The sequence below is a fragment of the Perognathus longimembris genome, chromosome 23 (genome assembly GCF_023159225.1).
Source record: "Perognathus longimembris pacificus isolate PPM17 chromosome 23, ASM2315922v1, whole genome shotgun sequence".
Classification (NCBI taxonomy): Eukaryota; Metazoa; Chordata; class Mammalia; order Rodentia; family Heteromyidae; genus Perognathus; species Perognathus longimembris.
Genome location: NC_063183.1, coordinates 32,027,883 through 32,048,419, shown reverse-complemented (window position 1 = coordinate 32,048,419; position 20,537 = coordinate 32,027,883). Strand labels below are relative to the sequence as shown.

The 20,537-nt window shown below is 46.1% G+C and overlaps 1 protein-coding gene across 2 annotated transcripts in view; it reads left to right on the top strand.

The window, feature by feature from the left end:
- The first annotated feature begins 2,004 nt into the window (after positions 1-2,004).
- Positions 2,005-20,537, top strand: part of Mga (MAX dimerization protein MGA) — a 79,930-nt gene continuing 61,397 nt past the window's right edge. Inside the window, exon 1 of one of the 2 annotated variants that reach the window (XM_048332358.1) lies at positions 2,005-2,218. The gene's annotated coding sequence lies outside the window, so the exon portion shown is untranslated. Of the gene's footprint in view, positions 2,219-2,410; positions 2,664-20,537 lie in introns of those variants that run through there. The other variant, XM_048332360.1, reaches the window with a different exon arrangement.

The window sequence follows — 20,537 nt, the reverse complement described above, 5'->3', positions numbered from 1 at the left end:
GCTAATATGCTGCCTCCCAACAGATGGGCACCAGTCACCGGAGAGTCTAAAAAAGATCTGCATAGAAGACTCTGTTAGTGAGGCTCTAGCACTGTCTAGGGGAGAAACAGAATAGTGAAGAAAAAAAACATGATTCAAGGATATGCTGTAGGGGCTGGGAATGTGGCTTAGTGGTAGTAGAGTGCTTGCCTAGCATACACGAAGCCCTGAGTTCAATTCCTCGGTACTACATAAATGGAAAAAGCTGACGTGGTGCCGTGGCTCAAGTGGTAGAGTGCTAACCTTGAACAAAAGCAGCTCAGGGACAGTGCCCAGGTTCTGAGTTCAAGTCCTGGGACTAGCAAAACAAAACAAAACAGAAAAACTCTACCTGAAAATTTAACCAATGCAAAAAGGAGCTGGAGGTTAAGTGGGAAAGTGACTGCCTAGCAAGTGGGAAGTCCCAACTTCAATCTCCAGCATGGTTAAAAACTGAACAAAAAGAAGCCAGGGACAGTGCCCAGGCCCTGAACTGAAGACCTAGGATTGGAAAAAAAAGTATACAGATATATACATATGTTTATATCATATGTATGTATATAATATATACTGTATTAGAGAGCAAGTGAGTGACCAAGTGAGAGACAGACAGACAGACACACACACACACTCTACCACTAGGCCATATTCCCAGCCCCCAGAAACCCTTCTGTACATTATCTTTATAATAAAAATAAAAACATTAAACTAAAGAACATTAGGATGTTTTATAGTCCTAAAATTTAACATAGACATGATTATGTTTTTATTATGCACATTTAATTTCCTTCCTGTTGATATCCTACGCAATAAACACTTCCCTGGTAATTAGGGATATGAAGTAACTTGCAACCAGAAAAGTATGGCCCAGACTGTAAGCTTAAACTTAGTAACATTATACATTTAATTTCTTTTTTTGTGTGTGTGGTACCTCACCCTCGCTCAGCTTGTGGCTCCTATACCATTTCAGTCACCTCCAGCCCACAATTGAATTTCTAATCTACCAATCAGAGCTTCTTTGAGTATCTCAAGCTTGCTCATCATCCCTCGGAGAAAGTGACCCAACGTTGACATCCAGGTCGAGAGGAGAGGGGGTTCACCTCAGGGCAGCTGGGAAGGGTTTGGAGCAGGGGGGGCTTCCCTGGCACGGAATGCGAGGCTGGGGCCTGGCGGGAAGCGTGTGTGCGGACGCTATGAAATGAACCGGCGCTGCCAACCTGTTCTGCGTGTGAGGCCGGCCGCCTTTCCCCGGTTCCCTCCATGCCCACGCGCTGTAAGGGCTTGGGTTAGGGAAACCCACAAGGGTGGCGGGACACGCCCGTGGCCTCTCTGGAGAGCCCCAGCTCCTTCCCCCCCCCGCCTCCCCCCCCCCCCCCCCCCGCCACACCACACGGTTCCCCAGGAGGGTCTAGTCGGCTTCTAACGCAATCCCCAGGACGGGTTCCACGCTCACGCGAGGCCCTCGCTCGCCCTTCTCCTCCCCCCCCGGTGGAAGGCCGGGCGTGGACGGGGAGGGAGGGAATCACCCACCCCGGCTGTCTCGCTGCAGCGCCCGCGGTCCCGGGCAGACGCTGCAAGCCCGCCCCACGAAGGCTAAGGCTCAGCGTGTCCCACCCGCTCCCCCCCTCCGGGCCACGCCGCGGAGGCCGGGCCGGGTCGGGCCCGGGAGCGGTGCCCTCCCCGCGCCGTCTGAGCCGCCGCGGCCCGGAGGTGAGAGGCCGGAAACCCGGAGCGGTGGTTTTCCCGGCGTTCCCCGCAGCGCGGCCTGGGGCGCCAGACACATCCCGGCGTGCACCGGGGAGCGCCCCGCGGCGACGGCCCCCGGGCTCCCGCTGGGGCTCCCCGCCAAGTTACGCCGGGACGTGCGACCGTACTTAGTTTCGGGACGCCGGTCTCTTCCCGCCCCCCCCGCCGCCTCCGCTCCCCCCTGGCTCCCCTTCGCGGATGGAACTCCGTGAGGGCCGAGGAGGAAGACAACTTCCCACCACGCTCCCGTTCCGCGTGCGAACCACTTTCGGCGCCGCTTCGAGCACGGTGCCAGGCGATTAGCGGCCGAGGGCGGGGCCTGGGAGCGCCACGTGACCGCGGCGGGTAGCCAATGACGAGGCAGGTGGTCCGGCAGCGCGAGGCCTCCCGGACCCCGGTGCGGAGCGGAGCGGCGCGGCGCGGCGCGTGGGCCGAATCCCGTCAGCTCCGGCAGGTATGCGCAGGCGCTGTGCTCGACACGCGCTCCGTCCGTCCCCACGCGCCCTGTGGCGTGTAACTGGCGCGAGGTGTTAAGAGTCTGTCGTGGGTGTTTTCACGGGCCGGAGGTGGGGGGGGGGGTGAAACGGCGAGGCGGGGGTGGGGGGGGGGGAGAACTGCGAGCGTCACGTGCGCGCCTCAGCCAATCGCTGGGCGAGGCGCACCGACCGCTTTCTCCCCGGCGCCCTGGGGTGCGACGTGTACCGTGAGTTTAGCCCCAGCCCTCCGAGGTCTGAGCGCTTTCTTTCGACGCGCGTGTGAGGCCTGTGAGGCCTGGCCACGGCTTTCCCCGCCGTCCGGCTCCGCGGCGAGCACGGACGACAAGTCCTCGGCAAAATGGCTGCTGGAAAGAGTCGCCGAGCCGGGGCAGCGCTGGGGCCGCGTGAAGGTCACATGACGAGGTTGGCAGCGCGTGCTGCTGGCGCGGGGACGGGGGGGGGCGGGGAGTGTGGGGAGTCACGTGTCTGCCCGCGGCGGCGGCGGCGGCGGGGGGCAGAGGGGGGGGCGGTGTCGGGCGTCTGTGGGCCGCCAGATGGTCGGTGGGGCTTTTTCCTCTTTCCTGCTCGAAGCGCGGCGAGCGTCGGGGAGAGGCCCGGCGGTGTGGCGGGGTGGGGACGGGATCGCCGGGTTGCAGGCCTCAGGCTAGGTCTGTAATCACCCGAGAGCCGTCGGTGAGATCTGAGGTCGCCCGCTCAGGGCCTCCCTCAGGGTCTGTCATTACCCAGCCCCGGTTACCCGGAGATGACAAATAATACCGGGTGGAGGGAGGGCCCAGCTTAGAACCTGTGGGGCTCTGGGTTGCAAAAAGTTACCACCGATTATTACTGCCTACCCCCCCCCCCAAAAAAAAAGAGCATCACCCCCCCCCCTCCGCCATTCCTTCCCTAGGTATTACAATGATGGAGGTAGTTTGTCACAAATAGTCTGGATATTTTCCATCTTTACCAATTCCTTTTTTTTTTTTTTTTTTTTTGCCAGTCCTGGACCTTGAACTCGGGGCCTGCGCACTGTCCAGGGCTTCTTTTTGCTCAAGGCGAGCCTCACTCTGCCACTTGAGCCACAGACTGGCCATTTTCTATATATGTGGTGCTGTGGAATCGAACCCAGGGCTTCTATGTATATGAGGCAAGCACTTTTGCCACTAGGCCACATTCCCAGCCCCAACCTTTAAATTTTTTAAAAAAACTTTTATTTTTTTTAGGGGGCGGGGCAGTCTTGGGCCTTAAACTCAGGGCCTGAGCACTGCCCCTGGCTTCTTTTTGCTCAAGGCTCTACCACTTGAGCCACAGCGCCACTTCTGGCCATTTTCTACATATGTGGTATTGGGGAATCGAACCCAGGGCTTCATGTATAAGAAGAGGCAAGCACTCTCGCCACTAGGCCATATTCCCAGCCCGGCCTTTGTATTTTTTTGAGAGCTGAATCTGAAAAATACATTTATTGAATCATCATAACAGCAGTTAACATATGTATGTTTTCTGTTTTGGTAGTGCTAGGGATTGAATGCTAGGGTCTGGCCCATGTTGGACAAGTGCTTTACCACCAAGGGAGGTACACCCATGACCTCATGTGTTTTTTTTAGACACAGGCTCATTTAGCACCCAGGCTTGCCTCAAACTGTGATGTTTCTGCCTCAGCTTCCACAGTGCTGGAATTACACGTGTACACCACCACACCTGGTTTCCATGTATGCTTACTTTTCCTGTATATTTCTTAGACAATTTAGTGTTCATTGCAAACCTATGAGGTAAGTACTGTTATTTCCATTTTGCCATTGAGCAAAAGGAGAGATCATAGCGAGAGAGAATGATTTGCAGTAATTTATATAGTTTATAATTTTGCATAATTCTAGTGAAAGTTCTTTTTAGAAAACTTGGAAAAGTGATTCTAAAATCTATTTTGAGGAATGTGATTGTTAAAGTAGGAAAGTAAGGGGCTGGAAATGTGGCTTAGCGGTAGAATGCTTGCCTAGCATGAATGAAGCCTTCAATTCCTCAGTACCACATACACAGAAAAAGCTGGAAGTGGGGCTGTAGCTCAAGTGATAGAGTGCTAGCCTTGAGCAGAAGAAGCTCAGGGATTGTGCTCAGGCCCTGAGTTCAAGCCTCAGGGCTGGCCAAAAAAAAAAAAAGTAGGAAAGTAAAAGAAAAAGGTAGGAGAGGTTTGTTCTAGTAAATATATATATAAAAAATGAGTGAGGGGCTGGGAATATGGCCTAGTGGCAAGAGGGCTTGCCTCCTATTCATGAAGCCCTAGGTTCAGTTCCTTAGGACCACATATATAGAAAAAGCCAGACATGGCACTGTGGCTCAAGTGTTAGAGTGATAGCCTTGAGCAGAAAGAAGCCAGGGACAGTTCTCAGGCCCTGAGTTTAAGCCCCAGAACTGGCAAAAAAAAAAAAAAAGAACACTTGTCCAGGTATCTATATAGGATAGTTGTTTGAAGCATTGCTATCAGAGTAGACTGCATAAAAGCAGAGATGGATAGTTATTATGTAATATGCCCTTTGATTGATAGAAATACCATGAAGTTAAAAGACAAATTTGCCTTTTCAATATTCATTTAACCTAATTATAGCCCCTACTGTGTGCTAGCCAGTTTTTCAGATGTGGAGGATGCAGCAGCAGTGTTGCACAAACTGGAAAAGTAATGAATTCTTTTAGGCCTGAGTTCATGATCTTAATATCTAATATTTAGGGAAAAGATGCCTAGGTAATCACACATAAATGAAAACATTGAGGCTGGGAATATGGTTTAGTGGTAGAGTGCTTGCCTAGCATGTACGAAGCCCTGGGTTTGATTCCTTAGTACCACATAAACAGAAAAAACTAGGAGTAGCACAGTGGCTCAAGTGGTAGAATGCTAGTTTTGAGCAAAAGAAGCTCTTAGACCATGCCAAGGCCCTGAGTTCAAGCCCCAGGACTGGCCAAAAACAAAACAATGAACCAGTGGCTCAAGCCTGTAATCCTAGTTACTCAAGAGGCTGAGATCTGAGAATCCTAGTTCAAAGCTAGCCTGTGTGTGGGGCTGTGACCCTCTTATCGCTAATCATTCACCCAAAAGCCAGAAATGGAGGTGTGGGTTGTGTGGTAGAGCACTACTAGCCTTGAACAAAAAAGCTCAGGGAAGGGCCCAGGCCCTGAGTTCAAGCCCTGGGACCAGAACAAAAAAAAATGTAATTTTCCCTATAAACAATGTAAAACCAGTCTAGAGAGTCACAGATGTAATGATAATATCTGGCATTGCCATTGGAGCTGGGAAATCAGCAGTGCTATACCTTGCTGTTGGTAGGTCATTACATATGAACATACTTTTTTTTTTCTTTTTGCCAGTCCTGGGGTTTGAACTCAGGGCCTGAGCACTGTCCCTGGCTCTTTTTGCTCAAAGCAAGCACTCTACCACTTGAGCCACAGTACCAATTCTGGCTTTTTCTGTATATGTGGTACTGAGGAATTGAACCCAGGGCTTTATGTATGCGAGGCAAGCACTCTACCACTAGGCCATATTCCCAGCCCCAATAGTTTTTTGAGGGCATGTTAGCCATACACGTGTGTGTGTGTGTGTGTATGTATGTGTGTGTCTTTGTGTGTGTGTGTATGTGTGTGGTCGTGGGGCTTGAAATCAGGGCCTGGGCCCTGCCCTTGGGCTTTTTTACTCAAGCCTAGTGCTCTACAACTTTGAGCCACAACTCCACTTCCAGTCTTTCTACTGGGGTTGGCTTTGAGCTGCAATCCTCAGATCTCAGCCTCCTGAGAAGCTAGAAGTACAAGCATGAGCCACTAGCACCCCACCCTAGCCATAATTATTGAAAGCACTAAAAACCTCAGGTTCTTGGACTGAACAGCACTAACTAGTAAGTTTGCAAAGATGTTCATTGAAGAGTTGCCTTGCTGGGCATGGTGGTACACATCTGTAGGAAGCTGGAGGTAAACAAGTTTGATGCCAGCTTGAGCTACTTAGAGACCCTATGTAAAAAAAATAAAGTATTTGTAGCAGGCTCTCCTATCCCACATACTGGGCTACATAGTGAGACCTTGTCACAAAACAACGACGACAAAAAACAGTTATTTATTTTTCCAGTCCTAGGGCTTGAAGTCAGGGCCTGGGCACTCCCCCTGAGCTTCTTTTTGCTCAAGGCTATCACTCTACCACTTGAGCCACAGCACCACTTCTAGCTTTTTCTGTGTATGTGGTACTGAGGAATGGAACCCAGGTTTGATGCATGCAAGGCAAGAACTCTACCACTAATCCCAGCCCTTTTTTTTTTTTTTTGGCCAGTCCTGGGCCTTGGACTCAGGGCCTGAGCACTGTCCCTGGCTTCTTCCCGCTCAAGGCTAGCACTCTGCCACTTGAGCCACAGCGCCGCTTCTGGCCGTTTTCTGTATATATGTGGTGCTGGGGAATCGAACCTAGGGCCTCGTGTATCCGAGGCAGGCACTCTTGCCACTAGGCTATATCCCCAGCCCCCTTTTCTTTTCTATTCTTGACTACAATTCTTCTTTTCTGCACTGTTGTACTTACTTTTGTTGGCTCCCTGACTCTGAGTGGGTGGTAGCATCCTGTTTAGGGAAAAAAAATTGTGGTAAGTCCCTGAGTACTGGTGGCTCATGCCTGTAATATTAGCTACTCAGAAGTCTGAGATCTGGGGCTGGGAATATGGCCTAGTGGCAAGAATGCTTGCCTTGAGCCCTGGGTTCAATTCCTCAGCACCACGTATATGGAAAAGGCCAGAAGTGGGGCAGTGGCTCAAGTGGTCGAGTGCTCGCCTTGAGCAAAAAGAAGCCAGGGACAGTGTTCAGGCCCTGAGTCCAAGGCCCAGGACTGGCAAAAAACAAAACAAGAAGTCTGAGATCTGAGGATTACAGTTCAAAGCCACTCTAGGGGGCTGGGAATATGGCCTAGTGGCAAGAGCGCTTGCCTCGTATGCATGAGGCCCTGGGTTCAATTCCTCAGCACCACATATACAGAAAATGGCCAGAAGTGGTGCTGTGGCTCAAGTGGCAGAGTGCTAGCCTTGAGCAAAAAAAAAAGCCAGGGACAGTGCTCAGGCCCTGAGTTGACGGCCCAGGACTGGCCAAAAACAAAACAAAACAAAGCCACTCTAAGCATGAAAATCCTTGAGACTCTTATCTGCAATTAACCACCTAAAAATCCAAAGTAGCACTGTGGCTCAAAGTGGTAGAGCACTAGCCTTGAGCAAAAGAGCCCAGGGACAGACAACACCAGGCCCTGAATTCAAGCCCCACTTCCAACCAAAAAAAAAAGGTAAGTCTTCAGAGTCACTTTTCATTTGTTGTGTAGTTTTTCCTAATTTCTAAATGTATTGATCCCTCACTGTACAGAATTTCCTCAGAACTATTGTTCTTTGGCTCAACAGAAGTATACTTATATATTTATTTATATTTTTTGCTAGTCCTGGTGCTTGAACTCTGGGGTTGGGCACTGTTCCTGAGCTGCTTTTTTGCTCAAGGCTAGCAACTCTATCACTTGTGCCACTAACAACTTTTTCTGTGTACGTGGTACTGAGGAATCAAACCCAGGGCTTCATGCACACTAGGCAAGCACTCTACCACTAAACCACATTCCCAGCCCCCAGAAGTTATATTTTTATCAGTTGGTATTCTGAGTAGTTTCTTTGTTTTCCTAGTGCTAGTCATGTGATACATCCTTAATTACTATTGTTTAAAAGTTTAGAATTATCAGGCACCTGTAGCTCACGCCTATTATACTAGCTATTCGGGAGACTGAGATCTGACGATTGAAGTTTGGAACCAGCCCAGGCAGAAAACTCAGTGATACTCTTATCTCCAGTTGAACAGCAAAAAAAACAGAAGTAGAGGCGTGGCTCCAGGGCATAGTGCCAGTGTTCAGAGAAAGAGCCAAGCAAGAGCCAAGCAAGACCCAATCCAGGCCCAGTACTAGTGCGGGCGCACGTGTGTGTGTGAGTGTGTGTGTGTGTGTACACACGTGTGTGCAGAAAAAAAGTTCTGGAAGTGGAGACTGGAGGCATGGCTCTAGTGTAGAGCATTAGCCATGAACCAAAAAGCCCAACAGAAGTGTGAGGCCTTGACTTCAAACCCCAATATCACAGACACACACACACACACTACAAGTTTTAATTTGACAAGAGAGTAAAATTAGGTTTTATAATATCTTATTTGATTACTAGCTGAGATTTTTAGAATTTTTTTACTATGGCAACTTTTTGGTTTGTTGGCATTGTAATCTTTTTTTTTTTTGGCCAGTCCTAGACCATGAACTCAGGGCCTGAGCACTGTCCCTGGCTTCTTTTTTGTTCAAGGCTAGCACTCTGCCACTTGAGCCACAGCGCCACTTCTGGCCATTTTCTGTATATGTGGTGCTGAGGAATCGAACCCAGGGCCTCTAGTGGCACTCTTGCCACTAGGCCATATTCCCAGCCCCGGCATTGTAATCTTAACCAGTATAAAGTTTAAAGAAATGATGTCTGTTAAGAGTCTTAGTTCAGATACATGTTAGAAGTGTTTTAAACTGTAGGGTTGTATAATACTTATTGTTTGGAGGCAAGCTATTATAATAGATTCTTCCTTTACTTGCCCACTTTGCCACCTACCTTCTCAGTAGTCAAGAATTCTATTTTAGCATTATGTGTACTTTGAGCTCTTTGCTAGAGAAGGAACCTGATGTAACAAATCCAGTAGACTCAGCAGTACTCACCCCAGGGATGCCCTTTAAATTGTTGTGTGGAAGGAGGCTTAATGGTGTCAACTGTGGGGGTGAAGGTTTCAGTCTGGAACTCGAAGTATGGCTGATTATTTTGTCATCCCAATGCGAGCATGTATTTAATGCCTATATGGGTATTGCAGAGGTGTTGTTGGGGACCTACAAAAGAAACAAAAGACACGGTTCCTTGCACATGAGGCCTTGAAAATTTAGTTGAGGAACTAAAACAGGATTAAAAAGGAATTTAATCCTAGCAAGCAACAAGTCACTAAGTACAAAGTGCTGTATTATGGGATCGGGGACTTTATTTCTACCCCTGCTTACATTCTCAGAGTTATATATGGTCTTAGGTTGTTACCAATTTTCAGCATGTTTTACTTAACTTGCAAGCTTTGTATTCACATCTTTCCCTCCTTCTTTTTTTCCCCCTGGTCGTGGGCCTAGGTACTATCCCTGAACTTTTTCCCTCAAGGCCAGCACTCTACCACTTTAAGCCATAGGGCCACTTCTGGTTTTCTGGTAGTTAATTGGAGATAAGAGTCTCACTAGGGCTGGGAAGGTGGCATAGCAATAGAGCGCTTGCCTGACATGATGAGGCCCTGAGTTCCATTTCTCAGTACCACATAACCAGAAAAAGCCACAAGTGGTGCTGTGGCTCAAGTGGTAGAGGGCTAGCCTTGAGCAAAAGAAGCTCAAGGACAGTGCCCAGGCCCTGAGTTCAAGCCTTGGGACTGGCCCCCCCCCCCAAAAAAAAAAGTCTCAATACACATGTGCTGCCAACATCCAGTTCCTCTGTATATTAGTTGGAGGGAGGGGGCGGGTTTCATTTTTTTTTTGCCAGTCTTGGGCCTTGAACTCAGGGCCTGAGCACTCTCCCTGGCTTCTTTTTGCTTAAGGCTAGCACTCTGCCACTTGAGCCACAGCGCCACTTCTGGCCGTTTTCTGTATATGTGGTGCAGGGGAATTGAACCCAGGGCTTCATGTATAGGAGGCAAGCACTCTTGCCACTAGGCCATATCCCCAGCCCCGGGTTTCATTGTTAATAGCCTGTATTCCAGTCAATCTCATCTTTTCTATTACAGTACCTGCTCCTCTGGCCCTGCCAAGGTTTCCATGTTATATTTTCATAGCTGCAAATAATTTTGACAGTAATCAACTTTTTTTTTGCTAATGTTGGGGCTTGAACTCAGGGCCTGGGTACTGTTCCTGAGCTGCTTTTTTGCTCAAGGCTATCGTTTTACCACTAGAACCATACTTCTGGCTTTTCCTAAGTAGTTTATTGGAGATTAGAGTCTCACAGGCTTGCCTGCCCAGTCTGGCTTCAAACCACAGTCCTCAGATCTCAGCCTTCTGAGTAGCTAGGATTATAGGTGTGAGCAACAGGCACCTGGCTTCAACCTCTTTTAACCCTACTTAATAGGCATTTTGTTAACCACCTTTTTGTTCCATTCTGATTGTTCTCTGATTGTTGTCATTTTTTGTACTGGTATTTGAACTCAATGGTTTCATGTTTGCTATCTGGACATTCTACTGTCTGAGTCATGGCCCCAGCTCTTTTTTGTTCTGGTTATTAGTTTTGAGATTGGGTCTTTTTGCCTGGATTGGCCTGATGCATGATCTTTTCATTTGCGCTTCTTGCTTTAGGTAGTATGACTGATGCAAGACACCATTTCCAGTCTTTGTTTATTTAGATGGGTGAAGCTCAAACTTTGCCTCTGTGTGTGTGTGTGTGTGTGTGTGTGTGTGTGTGTGTGTGTGTGTGTGTGTATTGGGACTTGAACTCATGGCTTCTGAGTTCTCATTTGGCTTTGTTGCTCAAGGGCAGCAATCTATCACTCCAGCCATAGCTTCAGTTCTGCCTTTGTTTTTTTTTTGTTATTGTTTTTTTGTGTTAATCCTGACACAAACTTAGGGCCTGGGCACTGTCCCTGAACTGTTTTGCTCATGACTATTCTTCCATTTGAGCCACAGTCCCACTTCAGACTTTTTGATAGTTAATTGGCGATAAGAGTCTCATGGGTTTTCTTGCCCAGGTTGGTTTTGAACTGAGACCTTCAGATCTCAGCCTTCTGACTGGCTCAAGTACAGGTGTAAGCCACCAGCGCGTAGGTGATTAATTTCTTAGCTAAAATCAGAACTACAGCTGAAGATGGCACCAGTGGCTCTCACATGTAATCCTACACAGGAGGGTGAGCTCTGAAAATAGCATTTCATAGCCAGCCCAGCCTATCTCCAGCTAACCATCGAAAAGCCAAAAGTGGATCTGGGAATATGGCCTAGTGGCAAGAGTGCTTGGCTTGTATACATGAAGCCCAGGGTTTGATTCTCCAGGACCGCATATATAGAAAATGGCCAGAAGTGGCGCTGTGGCTCAAGTGGCAGAGTGCTAGCCGTGAGCAAAAAGAAGCCAGGGACAGTGCTCAGGCCCTGAGTGCAAGCCCCAGGACTGGCAAAAAAAAAGCCAGAAGTGGAATGGTTCAAGTGATTGAGTACTAGCCGTCTGTTAAAGCCCCAAGAATGGCACACACACAAAAAAAGAGGGCAGGCCAGGCACTAGCTACTTATGAGGCTGAGATTTCAGGATCAACGTTCAAAGCCAGCTTAATCAGGAAAGTCTATGAGACTCTTTATCCTCATTTAAACGCAAAATGTCTTAAGTGGAGCTGTGGCTCAGATGTAGAGCGCTAACCTTGAGCATAGAAGCTCAGGGACAGCATCCAGGCCCTGAGTTCAAAACCCCAGGACCAGTACACACAAACAGTTATTTATTATAAACTATTCCAGTTTATAGTTCCTATTTATTTCTGACTGTTGACTGTTGGAAAATATTGTAATGAGTCCTTAGTCTGGTAATGCTGATGTACATTCTATTTGTAGCACAGATGTAGTGTCTGGGTAATAAACACAATGCTTTGGTATCTGTTTTGTTAATCCATGCTCCACTATATCTTCAAAGCATGATATTCAAAGTCAACTCATTTCTCTTTTTTTTTTTTCATAGCTGCTGTCCACAACATCTGTCCTGTCTGCCTCTTTTATTAGATTTTGTTGTTGTTTTGGGTTTGGTTTTGGTGCTGCTCCTTGGGACTTGAACTCAAGGCCTGGGTGCTTTCCCTGAGCCCTTTTTTTTTTTTTTTTTTTTTTATTTATTTATTTATTTTTTTATTTTTTTATTAATTGGACATAAATTTTTTTACAAGGTGTTGTGCAAAGAGGGTGCAGTTACATAGTAGGGCAGTGTGTACATTTCTTATGATATCTTACAACCTGTTTTTCTATCCCTGTCTAGGTCAGGTTGACATATATGCAATATACAATGTATCAAGAACATATACAGTATTCACAGACTTGGTCTCTACTGTCTCTCCGTCTCCCTTTGTTAACAGTCATATATCAGGGAGATCATGCCCCTTTGTTTTCTGTGTTCTAGGCTTGTCTCACTCAACATTATTTGTTCGAGTTCCGACCATTTCCCTGCAAATAACAATATTTCACCATTCCTAATCGCTATGTAGTATTCCATTGTGTATAAGTACCATATTTTTTGGATCCATTCGTCTGTGGAGGGGCATCTGGGTTGTTTCCATATTTTAGCTATTGTGAATTGTGCCGCGATAAACATGGTAGTACAAATGCCTTTTTGATATCTTGGATTTTGCTGTTTAGGATAGATGCCTAGGAGTGGTATGGCTGGGTCATAGGGTAGGTCTATATTGAGCTTTTTGAGAAACCTCCATACTGTTCTCCAAAGTGGTTGTACTAATTTGCACTCCCACCAACAATGGAGAAGGGTTCCTCTTTCCCCACAGCCCCTCCAGCATTTGTTGTTTCCTGAGTTCAGAGTATAGGCCATTCTAACTGGGGTGAGGTGGTATCTCAGGGTTGTTTTTATTTGCATTTCCTTTACTAGCAGGGATGTTGAGCATTTCCTCATATGTTTCTTTGCCATTTTTATATCTTCTCTTGAGAAGTCTCTCTTTAGCTCTTTTGCCCATTTCCTAATAGGTTTATTGGGCTTGGAGGGGCTTAGTTTTTTGAGTTCTCTGTAGATGACCGATATCAGGCCTTTGTCTGTTGCTGTGCTGGTAAATATCCTTTCCCATATCGTTGGCTGTCTTTCTATTTTGGTGGCTATGTCCTTAGCTGTGCAGAAACTTTTTAATTTGTAGTAGTCCCATTTGTCGAGTCTTTCTCCTATTTGTTGTGCCCCTGGGACTCTATTCAGGAAATTCCTTCCTGTGCCTATAAGTTCTAGTGTCTTTCCTACTCTGTCCTTCAGTAGTTTCAAGGATTCAGGTCTGATGTTGAGGTCCTTGATCCATTTTGAGTTGATCTTGGTGCATGGTGATAGGCTTGGGTCTACTTTGAGTTTTTTGCATATGGCTGCCCAGTTCTCCCAGCACCAGTAGTTGAAGAGGCTATGTTTATTCCATTGTATATCTTTAGCTCCTTTGTCGAATATCAGTTGGCTGTAAGAGTGCGGTTTTATTTCTGGGTCTTCAGTTCTAATCCATTGGTCTTCCGATCTGTTTTTATACCAATACCATGCTGTTTTTGTTATGATGGCCTTGTAGTAGATCTTGAAGTCAGGTATTGTGATACCTCCTGCATTGCTTTTTTTGCCTAGAATTGCTTTGGCTATTCTAGGTTTTTTGCTGTTCCATATGAATTTATGGATTGGTTTCTCTATTTCAGTGAAGAATGTGGCTGGGATTTTGATAGGTATTGCATTGAATTTGTATAACAATTTGGGCAATATGGCCATTTTCACTATATTGATTCTGCCTACCCATGAGCATGGGAGGTCTTTCCATCTCCTTGTGTCTTCTTTGATTTCCCTTATTAGATTTTTGTAGTTTTCATTGAATAGGTCCGTCACTTCCTTGGTTAAGTTGATCCCTAGGTACTTTATTCTTTTTTTGGCTACTGTAAATGGAATTGTTTCCATAATTTCCTTTTCTGTTTGTCTATTGCTGGTGTACAGAAAAGCTGCTGACTTTTGTGGGTTGATTTTATATCCTGCTACTTTGCCAAATTGGTTTATTAGGTGTAGGAGTTTGGGTACTGAGGTTTTTGGGTCCTTCAGATACAAGATCATGTCCCTGAGCCCTTTTGCTCAAAGCTAGCACTTGAGCCACAGCTCCACTTATGGCTTTTTGCTGGTTCATTGGCGATAAGAGTCTCATAGTCTTTTTCTGCTCAGGCTGGCTTAGAACCTCAGTCCCTCTAATTTCAGACTGTTGAGTATCTAGAATTACCAGTGTGAATCACCAGTGCTTAGCTTCTTTCAATAGTTTTATTATTTCTTCATGCCCTTACTATTCTTCATGACCTTATTATTTCTTCATGGCCTTCTCTTTTTTGAAGCCTTTCTAGATCTCCTAGGTTCTGTACATTCTTACTGTGTTCCCAAAACCCTTTTTTGCATACTGTCAACACTGTTTTTGTACTTTGATTGCTGTGTCTTTCACTCAGAAGTTATGCTTATTGAGGGGACTTAAAAAATTAGCTGTGGTTTACTGCTTAGCACAGAATTAGTGCTGAACAAAGTGATCATATCTTTATTTTCATATGGATAATGTGATAGGATAGATAACCTAGAGAATGTTGAGTGGAATGAAAATGTTGGTTGTATAATGTTTATAATTTAAAATTTATATGCAGATAATTTATACTATGCAATGTACTCGAGTTGTTTGAATAATCTTCAGTTTTTAGAGTCAATATAGCTTTTCCATCTGGTGAAATACTGTTTAGTCTCACTTGTCTTTGTTTGGTCACCTTTGTATGGATCTCATAGTTGTGGAGTGCTTTTTTCTCTTTGAGAGAGAGAGTGCTTTCTAAGTCCTCCTTTAAAGAAAGTCTTTAGCTAATGTGCATGAAGAGAGTAAGGACTTAGAACTATTCCACTAATTCTACCTAAGAAGCTACATTTCTTTACAGAACTGTGACAGTGCCATTTTTTGGGCCCTCTGCTGGAAAAGTAGAATCTGGTCTAAAATAATGCCTATGTATTTATCTACAGTGATCCCTCACCTTTTGTGGGAATTACATTCCAGAGATAGACCCACCCCCCTTTATCGCTGTTCACGTATTGCTACTTCTTGGATTTTCCCCTATCATGGGGGTCTCTGGAATGTAACTCCCTTGATAAGTGAGGGATCACTCTATGTATTTAAAAAAAACCCTGTGATACAGTGAGGCCACAATAAATGAGTTGTGACATAGCAAGAGATGACTATATTTATTATGCTGGACCTGGAGGTTGAATTCAGGGCCAGGGCGCTGTCCCTGAGCTTCTGTTGCTCAAGGCTAGGGCTCTACCACTTGAGCCACAGCGCCACTTCTGGCTTTTTCCGTGAATAATTGATGATAAGAGTCTTTGGGAAAAGTATCCCAATTTATCATGTTGAATTGGCATAGAAATTAATAGCCAAGTAGCCTAAAAACATTAAAAAATTTTCATTTCTATAGAGGTAATGCACTATGTTAAATATGTTGTCTTAGTTATAGGAGTTTGATTATAGAAGCTAAAAAGTATTCTCTAATAATGGAAAATACTTCTTTTCCCTTTCTTGTAACAGTTAATCCCTGCCCTCCAGTGGTTAGATCATATTAACAATTTTAGTAAAGATAGAGTTTATAAAATCTGTTTATTTTAGATGATACTTAAAATTGGCTTACTTTTTTTCCCCCAGTCCTGGGGCTTGAACTCAGGGCCTATGCCCTGTGTATGTGGTACTGAGGAATCGAACCCAGGGCTTCATGCATGCTAGGCAAGCACTCTACCACTAAGCAAAATTCCCAGCCCTGGTTTACTTTTTATTTATTATTATTGTTACTGTTTTGTGGGCCCTAGGGCTTGAATTCTGGGCACAGGTGTTGTCCCTGAGCTGCTTTTGCTCAAGGTAAGCACTCTACCACTTGAGCCATAGCACCACTTCCAGGTTTTTGTTTTGTTTTTAGTAGTTTATTGGAGATAACATTCTCATGGAGTTTCCTGCCCAGCCTGGCTTTGAAGTGGGATCCTCAGATCTCAGCCTCCTAAGTTGCTAGAATTGCAGGTATGAGCCACCTGTATCTAGCTTGCTTTACTTTTTATACACAACAGGTTTTTCTTTTTTTGTACTCTTTGATATATCTAGAGCTCAGCTTAAACTATGTAGCTTAACTTGCCTATTCCTTTGCCATCATGTGTTCTAGTATTTTTATTTTTTTGCCAGTCCTGGGCCTTGGACTCAGGGCCTGAGCACTGTCCATGGCTTCTTTTTGCTCAAGGCTAGCACTCTGCCACTTGAGCCACAGCGCCACTTCTGGCTTTTTCTATATATGTGGTCCTGAGGAATCGAACTCAGGGCTTCATGCATAGGAGGCAAGCACTCTAGCACTGGGCCATATTCCCAGTCCCTCTAGTATGTTTTAGGTGGTTGTTTTCACTACATTTTCTGTATCTTTATTTAAGTGCCGAGGTTTTGCCCCAGTATGAAGGCTCATTCTGGTTGTTGTTGTTTTTTTTTTTTGTCAGTTGTGGGGCTTGAACTCTAGGCCTGGGCACTGTCCCTGAGCTCTTCAGCTCAAGGCTAGTCCACTACTACTTGAGCCCCACAGTACCACTTCCAGTTTCCTGGTGGTTAATTGGAGAGTCTAAGGACTTTGCCTGTGTGGGCTGGCCTTGAACCGCAGTCCTCAAATCTCAGCCTCCTGAGTAGCTAGCATTACAGGTGTGAGGTGCCTGGCTGTTTTTTTTTTTTTTTGGCTGTAGGGCTTGAACTCAAGGCCTTGGTGCTGTCCCTGAGCCTCTCTGTTCAAGGCTAGTGCTCTATCACTTGAGCCACAGTTCTACTTCCAGCTTTTGAGTGATTAATTTGAGATAAGAGTCTCAAGGGAAGTTTTCTGCACGGGCTGGCGTTGAACTGTGACTCTGAATTTAGATCCTTAGATCTCAGCCTCCAGAGTAGCTAGCATTATAGATGTGAGTCACTGGTGCCTGGTTTCTCATTGTTGTTTGGATTTTTTTTTTTTTTTTTGCCAGTCCTGGGGCTTGTACGCAGGGAGGGTCTGAGCACTGCCCATGGCTTCTTTTTGCTCAAGGCCAGCACTCTACCACTTTAGCCACAGCCTCACTTCTGGCTTTTTCTGTTTATGTGGTGCTAAGGAATCAAACCTAGGGCTTCCTGCATACCTAAGCAAGCACTCTACTGCCAAGCCACATTCCCAGCCCTCTCATTATGTTTTGAGTGTGTCCTCTACTCCAACATGCAAAGTAGTTTTTCTCTCAGCTGTCTTTTTGGTTTGGATTGGTCTATCTTCTGGAAGTCACTTTTTGTCCTGTATTGTATATACCTGGAAATCTTATGCAAAATGTGAGGAATGTATGTAGTTGTGTGAGCATCAGATAGAGTAATAAGAGGTAGCTGTTGTGTTCCTTACTCATTTTTTGGGGTACTAGAGGTTGAACTCAGGTACTTGGGATTGCATTTGCTAGGCAGGTGCTCTAATTTGAACCATGCCCCAGTCTGGAATGAAGTTTCTTTTTTTCCCCTAAAGGTTCTTTTTTTCCCTAAAGGTTCTTTATTCTAAAGATGATGTACAGAAGGGTTACAGTTACATAAGTCAGGTAAAGAGTACATTTCTTTTTGGACAGTGTCACCCTTTCCCGCACTCTCTCCCAGTTCCCCCCATCCCCCAGTCCCTTCCCACAAGTTGTATAGTTCATTTTCAACATAGTTTCTGGTGAGTACCACTTCTGCATTTGTTCACTGTTTTTCCCTTGGAATGGAGTTTTTCTTTTTTTGTCAGTTGTTGGGCTTGAACTCATGGCCTGGATGCTGTCTCTGAGGGTTTTTTTTCCCCCTCTCAAGGCTAGCGCTCTATCACTTGAGCCACAGTTCCACTACCAGCTTTTTTGGTAGTTAATTAGAGATAAGTGTTTCATGGACTTTCTTTCAATGGGTGGCTCTGAACTGTGATCTTCAAGATCTCAGCTTCCTGAGTAGCTAGGATTACTGGCATGATCCACTGACACCAGTTAGTGTAGCCATCTGTGCAGTGTATACTGTGGCAGTATTTCTTCAGTTGTCAGCTTATAGCATTCAAGTATTTGTTTTTTAAAAATTTATTTCTTTATTGTCAAAGTAATGTACAGGGAGATTTCTTGTGTAAGGCAGTGCATACATTTCTTATCCAACTTGTTACCTCCTCCAATTTTCCTCAAGTATTTGTTGGGTATGAGAAACATACATGTATGGGGGCTGGGAATATGGCCTAGTGGCAAGAGTGCTTGCCTCATATACATGAAGCCCTGGGTTCGATTCCCCAGCACCACATATATGGAAAATGGCCAGAAGTGGCGCTGTGGCTCAAGTGGCAGAGTGCTAGCCTTGAGCAAAGAGAGGCCAGGGACAGTGCTCAGGCCCTGAGTCCAAGCCCAGGACAGGTCAAAAAACAAAACAAAACAAAACAAAAAAACCAGAAACATACATGTATGTTGTTATATGTCTGTGAACCATCTAAACCATATATATTCTAAGCCAGATGGTTTACATTCATTCCATGCACTTTTTTTTTGGCCAGTCCTGGGCCTTGGACTCGGCCTGAGCACTGTCCCTGGCTTCGTTTAGCTCAAGGCTAGCTCTCTGCCACTTGAGCCACAGCGCCACTTCTGGCCATTTTCTATATATGTGGTGCTGGGGAATTGAACCCAGGACTTCACGTATACGAGGCAAGCACGCTTGTCACTAGGCCACATTCGCAGCCCGCGACACCTATTTTAATCCAGAATCTCAATACACTTTGTCTCAAAAACTACAAGTTTGGCCAGGTGCTGGCATGCGCGTGCGCACATGCACACACACGTTTTGTATGATGAAACTTTAGACCCTTGAAAAAGGAATTCTTGGATGAAGTGGGATACTTCTCTTTTCTTTTTTCCCTCTTTCTTTCGTTTGTTCATTTTGTTGCCAGTCCTGGGGGTTGAACTCAGGGTCTGAGCACTGTCCCTGGCTTTGTTTTGCTCAAAGCTAGCACTCCGCCACTTGAGCCACAGCGCCACTTCAGGCTTTTTCTATATATATGTGGTGCCGAGGAATCGAACCCAGGGCTCAAGGCAAGCACTCTACCATTAAGCCATATTCCCAGCCCCCCTTTTTCTTTCTCTCTCTCTTTCTCCCTTTCTGTCACGCTTTTTTTTTTTTTTGTCATCATGGGGCTTGAACTCAGGGCCTGGGTGCTGTCCCTGAGCTCTTTTGCTCAAGGCTAGTGTTCTACCATTTTCAGCCATAACACTCTTCCAGATTTTGAGTGGTTTTCATGAAGACTTTTCAGCCCTGGGCCATCCTCTAATATCTCAGCCACCTGAGTAGCTAGGATTACAGGCATGAGCCACCAGTGCCCTACTAAAGAGGGATATTCTGACAGAGCAGTCTGAGAGGTTCTTGGAATCAGGTGAGAAAGTGTTACTTTAAAATTTTGCCAAGGTTCTTGTACTGGTGTGTGTCAGTTTCAAAATTTCTAAGTCAGGTCAGGAGTTTGCCCTAGTGGTAGAGTGCTTGCCTACCATGCACGAAGCCCTGTGTTCCATTTCACGGTACTAAATAGAGAAAAAGCTAGAAGTGGAACTGTGGCTCAAGTGGTAGAGTGCTAGCCTTGAGCAAATCGAAGCTCGGGACAGTGCTCAGGCCCTGCGTTCAAGCCCCCGGACTGGCCAAAAACAACAAAATTTCATACGTCTGGATACTTGTTTTCTGATTCTCATTCCATTATAGTTTCTGCCCGAGTTTTCAAGTATCTCTCCCAAGAGCAAAACCAAGAGAAAGGTGATTCTGTCTAAATGGGAAGCAGGTCAGTTCGATCCTGTTGGATGTATCCCCTCTGGTTCCTTTCCAGTCTCATTCTCTTCATAGGATCCCATAGGACAGTGCGGCATGCCCCAAACATCTGCTAATTCTTCTAAGTGTAATAAGTTTAAGAACATCGGCCACAACTTCAGCTCTGACTTCGTCTTTGCTTCTTTTTTATGGTCTCACTTTAAACACATCTTCCTTTTGTACTAGCGTGGCAGCCCACAGGACAGCTGGTAAGGGATAGGGGAGAGTGCTGATGTTTGGTTGGGGAAAGATGGTTCGTTTACGCAACTGTCCGGCACATAGTCGTCTGCAGTATTTTTCTTTGCATCTCATTTCTTAAATGTCTTGAAGAAACTAAATTAATACACAGCATAAGACACCTAAGCGCAGACAATACTGCCACGCCAACTCCTCCATTCTGGCACGTTTAGTGGCAACTCCTCTTCCCTGCCCAACTCAGCTGGCTTTCCTGGTCCTCGTTCTGGAGTGCTGCGAAGACGCACCCTCTTCGGCAGGCCGCGGCCTCGCCGTTTCCCGACGCCCGGGCCCGCTCGGGGCGGAAGTCCGGGATCCCGGCGGGGCCCGTGCGGCCGCCGCGCGTCGGGTGGGTGGGGCTGAGCGCGGCAGGGGCGGGGCCGGCGTCAGCTGGCCAGTGGGGTGGGAAGCTCGGCCTTGGAAGGCCCGGCGGGCATTGCTTTCGGAATATTCACGAAGCCTTCGAGTACAAGG